Genomic DNA, 7,209 nt, shown 5'->3' on the forward strand with positions numbered 1-7,209 from the left:
TCTATCAGATTTCATATTTCAGATATCCTACGTGTCAAATAAAATGCTGTATTGATGGAAATCAGCATTTAATTTAAATCCATTTACTGGTATCAGCATAGTGTTTTTTAAAGCAGTTATGATATTTTAGAAAAGAACGAGCCTATAAATACTCTGGAAATACTCCAGCAATTGTTTCTCTTACTTTTGTGGTGATCAAAACGTTTAATAACTGTGCGCTCTTAGAGCCGTCCTTGATTTTTGAGTTTTAAAAAAGACTGCTAAAAAACATATATATATATATATATATATATATATATATATATATATATATATATATATATATATGTTTACCTCCAATATTAAAGGTGTTGATTGGGAAAAAATCAGTTTATTTTTATAACATAACACGGCTTCTCTTACTATAGTGTCAATTTGTTTTTACCTAGCTTTGGGAGAGACCAGATTTGTCATCAGATAAAAGGGATCTTTGAGGCTTATGGTATTAAGTCAAATCAGTTATACATGATAATACAAAATTCAATTAGACTGCTATTCCAACTTGGGCTGCATTTTAGTCCTATGTTTCTTTTTGTCTTTATTCTTTATTTATTTATTTATTTTGGTAAGAGTGGGAATCATAAGATTAATGATCAGCAACGGTTTCAAAAATAGGGGCTTTTTTAACTTTTATGCAATATTACATAATGCTTAACCATAAATAATAAACATCAATTGTTAATAATGAAATATAAGTCTAATGGGTTTTCAGAAAATGTGACTAGCAAAATTCTTCAAGCACATGAATATTCTAAGTCCCACCTTGAAAATGTCAATATGTGAAAAATATAATTTATTATGTACAATAAAAGGATTAGTTTGGGATGAGATTATCACTGACAAGTTTTTCAGGGAGCTTGGCTCTTAAAACAAGCTCCAGATGTTTCTTCCTTAATTTCAGTCAGGATGTCTCCTCTGTGTTTTCACACTTAGACTTAATTACTTTCAAGCGGCACTTGTGAGACAGAATTAGGGGATGCAACCTAATTGGACAGTGCCACTTTGCCTCTGTAAGACCAGCCAATCAGAGGCATATGAATTCAGTTACTCAGAAGAAAGTTAATGCTCTCCCTCACTTGGCACTGCCCAAAAAAAGATTTTTTAATTTTGATGCAATATAAAAATTAAATTTCACAAAAAAATTGTATACATTTCAGAAAAAGTAACCAATCAGACTAGTTTTTAAGTGAAGCTGTATTTTAACCCTGTTTCTTTCCTGTATGTTTGAGAATAGTAAGAGACATGGTTTTCCTTAAACTGTCACTATTGAGGCAGTACCCAAAATATTTTCCTCAATTTTGATGCAATATTACATAATGTTTAACAGATAATCACCACTAATATTTTTTTATGCACTGTAGGTAACATGGATATTTAGAAAATGTGACTAGCAAAGGTCTTCAGGCCCATGAAATTTCTAAGTCACACCTTGAAAATATCAGCATGTACACAAGAGATTACTAAAATGAGTTTATTTCCATTTTCAACACTTTTTTAAATGTGGCAAATAATCAATTTACTGTCATTTTTTGTGATCTACTGAAAAATGTTGAAATAGGAAATATATAAACAGAAAAAAATTAAATGTCCAATTTGCTCCAATCTGAGATTCTGAAAATAGTGAGTAATCGAAGCTGACAAACTGCAATGATATGGGTTTATTTCCATTTTGACACTGCATTGCACAATTCACGATAACGTAAGTTTAATAAAGAGACTGTTAGCATGCCTAGTAATTGAATCTGAGGAAAACATTTATATACAAAATCTAAGTCAAAACTGAACCCATCAAGCTTAATTGCTTGACTGTTTATTAGTCCAATGAATCAGACCGACAAAATTTAAGACAAAATGTTATCTCTTAAATGGTGGACATAATATTCTGAAAAAAGTGAAAAAACAGCATAACTCTTGTACAAAAAGGTTCAATCTGGCTGATTCTCAAACTCTATCTGTATTTTAGTACGATGGATCACTCCTTTGAGTTTAAAGACAATAGACCTCTAGGTTTTCCTGTAAACGTGTTATCAGTGTTACATAATCTTGAAAAAAAAAAAAAAAACAGCATAACATACATTTGAAAAAAATGACCAGATCATGCTGATTTTCGAACTGGATGTGTATTTTATGAATATTCAGAGAAAAGTAAGTCAAATTACAGCAAATGGAATATCATGCTGCGTTTGTGGTAGATCATTGACAAATATACATAGATTGTCCTTTTCATTCATCACTGACCTTATTTCAATGCCAATACGTTAATCTTAAATATGAGCCAGAAAAGCTGAATATCTTTGACATCTGGTTCATTGAAAACATGTAACAAGTTGACTGAAATGGCATTTTACGATATTTTTCTCCCACTTGATTCTCAAATGTTTTTTTTTTTTTTTCATTATCATCACTTAATCACAGTATCTATCTTTTATCATAGGTGTACACATATACCTTGTACGTGTATGCAGGTCACATAAAACTCGTCATTTAGTTCATTTCATTTCATGAATATTTCGTCTGATATCACAAAGAACTCTTTGCTGAGATATTCATATTGAGGAGTAATACCTGCATTGTAGAATAAAGCTATTATATTGTAATATAGATAATGCCTGTAAAGAGATATCATTGTGAGAGTTTTCACGTCTTAAATTCTTCAAAAGAAGATAATTTTGAGAGATGTAATAAATCAAAACATTTTCTTAAAAGGATTCTCCAATAAAACTAGATTTTACAAAACTGTTGAGCATCACCATGACTTATTTTTTAAGCTGACACCATCGTTTTTTTTTTTTTTTTTTTTTTTTTTTTTTTTTTTTTTTTTTTTTAGTCAGTACTACATCATAACACGTAAGATTGTCATATATTGCGCTATAACTGTATAATTCCTCAAATAAACATCAGTTTCTTTAATACATTTTTTCTGTCATGAATATACGCTTGTCCGTTTTCTATTTCATTTCCCCGGTTGAAGTATGCTTTGATAATTCTAGTTTTACATTTCTACTAGTATTTTATCTCTTGGTAATCCTGATGATATCTGCCTTAATTATTTAGACGAGTCACTGCATCATATTGGACTACATATAACTATAAACTTAGTTGTTGTTTCAAGAACAAATGACCACTCCTCTGAACGAGTTATTAAATTTTCAAATCCTCATTACCCTTCGTTTTTTTATACTGTTTGTTTTTACTTAAAAGTATTTCGTATCGGAGGACCCGAGAAGTGTGGCCATTATAGTTATAAAAACGTTTACATGTAGTTTTTTGTAATTGCGTTCGTTCTGTCTGACGTCCGAGTCGCCTCAAGATCTCCCATGAATGCTGAACTTCTTGCTCAGTATTTTTACACGCGTCTCCGCCCGCTTTATCCCTATGTGACAAACTTTCATCTAAATGCTACATTGTTTTATCAATTATATTATACAGGGTTCTTAAACATTATTGTCCTAAATACCTTTGTGTAGAGAGACGATATTTAAAGGATCAGTAGCATGTGTCTTATTAAGCTATGTTGACTACAGTATGTACCTGTTACTGCGTGTCTACCAGCTTGGCTGTTTGTGGTGAGGAGAAATTTACCTGCGACAAGGTTCTGGGGTAGATGTAATACTGTAAGACAGTCTCTCTCTCGTCTTCTATCTGTGTCTATCGTTTTGGTGGTTAAGAGTCTTTGAGGCTTTTCCATTATTTTCCTTCTGGAAGATTGTGTGCTGGAAGAGCTCATGTCTAACGTCTACCTAAACAATTAAAACAATTAAAACACCGTGATTTTTGATGGGTTGGTTTATGCCCATGGTAAACATAAAGGCCAATGGGAGTACCAGGTATAGCATCAGATAGCCCATGTCCACGGTAGATATCTATAGGACATCTGGAGTACCAGATATAGCCTCAGATAATCCATGTCCACGGTAGATATCTATAGGACACCTGGAGTACCAGGTATAGCATCAGATAGCCCATGTCCACGGTAGATATCTATAGGACACCTGGAGTACCAGGTATAGCATCAGATAGCCCACGTCCACGGTAGATATCAATAGGACACCTGGAGTACCAGGTATAGCATAAGATAGCCCAAGTCCACGGTAGATTATGGTATCTATAGGACACCTGAAGTAGGTGTTGTTTTGATTCTAACAGCTGTTACCCAACCTTGGACAAGGTCTGTGGGAAGACGAAAGATTCGTTAATTATTCACTGCATTTCGCATGCGACGCCAGAAAGTAATAAAGTAAGTCAGCAGCAAAGCTTCTTTTTGCCTGTATAGTTTGAACATTAAGTGTGTGTCCATGATAAGACCAGTCAGAGGGTGGCAAGGTGGGGGTCAACAGATTTCAACCAAATTCATAATATTGATGCATATATAGGAGATATTAAGATTGAAGGCAACAATCCCAAAAGAAATCATTGGATATAATTATAATATGATATTATATGTTTTGGCCATTTTTGGCTTGATTTTCAGCTTCGGTCAATAAAGCCACTTCATAAGCAAATAATTCAAAACTGATGACTTTTTAAAATTAATTGAAAATTTACCTATTTAAACCAGCCATTTGCCATTGAGAATATGTTACTAAATTTCAGTTTAACCCACAAACTAACGAGCCACGCCCATTTTTATGACCCCACCCCCCAAACTCACTTTTCTACCAAGCAATGTTCAAACATTCATATCTCTCTTTTTGCAGGCTTGACAGCCATAAAATTTTATAGGGATCCTAAGCATATATTGGTCTAATCATACAAAATTCAAAAATTGTGTTAAACACAACAGAAGACATTGAAAAAGTGCCTCAAACTTAAGCAATTTTAGCAGAAAACCAAACGGCCGAAATCAAGATATCAGTACATTTTGAGATAATACCTTCCAATAATCAAATTTAATCAAAGACTCACAGCCAGGAATTCAAACTATGCTTTGATAAGGGCAAATCTATCCAATTTTTATAAATACAAAATGGCTGCCATCAAATCTGTCCCAAAATACAGTTACCCTAATTCCTCAAAATAATCAAGAGGCCCATTTTTGCAGGTTTTTTATTTTGAGATCTGTAATACAGGATTGCTCAAATAATATTGTTTTCAAACAAAGCCATACAACTTCTGAATAAATTTAAATTACTAGTGACAAGTTATCCCCCCCCCCCCCCAATTTAATAAGTTATTACTGTGCATATCCAGTGTTATCAGCATTGTGTATATACCTTATTTTCAGGGAGCAATAGAGAAAAAAAAATTACAAATGACTTTTCTAAAGGTAAAAGGGAATGACTGTCTCATTTTATCAGTTTTCTCAAGTGCAACACTAATTAATCCACTTGAAATGATTTATATTGCATTTTTCTTTTTCCTTTCAAATGATTCATAGGCTTTGTAAATACATGTGATATCTTGATATCTATATTGTTTTTCTATAAAGAAAATTAAAACAGAGTCAGCAACATACAATGACAGGAGGAGTACTTTATTTTCATATCATCAATTGGACAGTAAAAGAACAAAGCAGTTACTTTTTACAGGAGTGAAATCAAGTTATGAATCTCCAAGGTTCCAATATCACGGTCATCTTTTCCATATACTGAACACAACAGTGATGGGTAGTGTTCAACAGATTTTAATCTTATAACTGATTGATCCCCAAGTTTCTTCTTCTGGTTGAGAGATCCAGGGTCAACTACAGTAATGATAATTCAGCAATCTTAGAATAAGTGTGGTAACTTGAAGCAACATGCCACTATAGTTTAGTGTGACTGAACTGTCAATTGTCAATATTTGTCAATTCAATGGCGCCAATCCTCCTTTCCTACAAAACTGATTGAGATTGCCAAGCCTAAGATGCATATTTGTTATGGGGGATTGTCCCAAGGTGGCTCCAAGTCCAATAAAGGTTTGCCAGGACATCCACTGCTGCGTCTACCTGAAGATGGCAGGACAGGCTGTCAAAAGAAAATGTATTAAACATATTTTAAACTCATGTTAATTGCTGTATAAGAACAATTACTAAATAATATTCTGATCAAACATATTGCATAAGTGTAAAAAAGGAAATCAAATATGCATGATTGTAGCTACCAGAATTTCATGATAGAAAAAGAAACAAATGAAAAAAAGGTAAACCTTTTTTCTTCTACGTGGAAGTGTTCCAGGCATTACAAAGTTGGTGCTCACATCTGAATCTGATGAATTTGCCTGTGCAATTTCAGGTGACTTTTCTATTATTGTCTGTAAGATTGTCCAGGTCAAGGTTCACATCCAGGCCTAGGATGTAAAATCTGAAAAATAAACATAACATCAATAAATGTTTTACAACAACAGAGGCTTACTGTGTTCAGAATAGAAACTATCGTAACAGGATCAATCTATCTCAGCGGAGTATCACACTCGGGCTCAGTCGTTGTAATCAGCTTAATTGTCTGGCACGCCCCCTTGCAAAGCAACATGAACAACATAATGGACCGCAAAGTTTTCCTGATTTTACTAAAGTACCTTTAGTTACAAGTGTCCTGTGTAATATGTAAGTCTTGAAAATTGAAGCACAGGTGGTTAACTTCAACTTCATTGTAAACACACATGAATCTGCATAGTGAATATAAAACTAAAATATATAAAACTGGCACAAGTAACATCCCCTAAAATGCCAAAACTTGAAACTGAATGTGTGTTACATACATACATGTTTACCATGAAACAGAAATCAAGTAAAACTCTGTGAATTGAAATATACCAGCTAGTATGTCTTTTAAATTTGCTTATATTCTTTATATTACTGAATAATATTCAAACTTATTATTTAAACTGGTTTGACTTTTTAGTGTATCTGATTCTAGTATATCTATGCCACCACTGATCACTTACCTTACAACAAACATCCAGAGCTAAATCGATGAGATGGATATATTGAGGAACCCAAGCCTGACAACAGTCTGAAGTGGTTCAACCAAAAAATGCACATTCTAAGGACGACCAGCTGCTATGGTCATTTCTTGTTATATTCTGGTGCACACCAATCATTCTGAGATGTACCTAAGCATCTCTAGTGTGTGTTCTTCATAAATTTAAGAAAGTATTATGTTTTAACACTGTGAAGACGATGTGCTTTGCTCTACAGTTGCTCCGGTGATAATCCTAGCCATGCCATGTTGAATATAGGTCACAGAGTTA

At 33.4% G+C, this 7,209-nt stretch overlaps 1 long non-coding RNA gene across 1 annotated transcript; it reads right to left on the reverse strand.

Annotated features, from left to right (window-relative positions):
* Positions 1 to 5,491: 5,491 nt before the first annotated feature.
* On the reverse strand, positions 5,492 to 7,209 carry LOC147762044 (uncharacterized). Its single transcript, XR_015334109.1, has 3 exons — positions 6,904 to 7,209; positions 6,166 to 6,320; positions 5,492 to 5,984 (listed from the first exon to the last, which is right to left on the reverse strand). It is a non-coding gene; the product is annotated as an uncharacterized LOC147762044 (long non-coding RNA).

This window comes from Lingula anatina, chromosome 4, assembly GCF_051362555.1.
Source record: "Lingula anatina isolate TDL-2025a chromosome 4, LinAna3.0, whole genome shotgun sequence".
Taxonomy (NCBI): Eukaryota; Metazoa; Brachiopoda; class Lingulata; order Lingulida; family Lingulidae; genus Lingula; species Lingula anatina.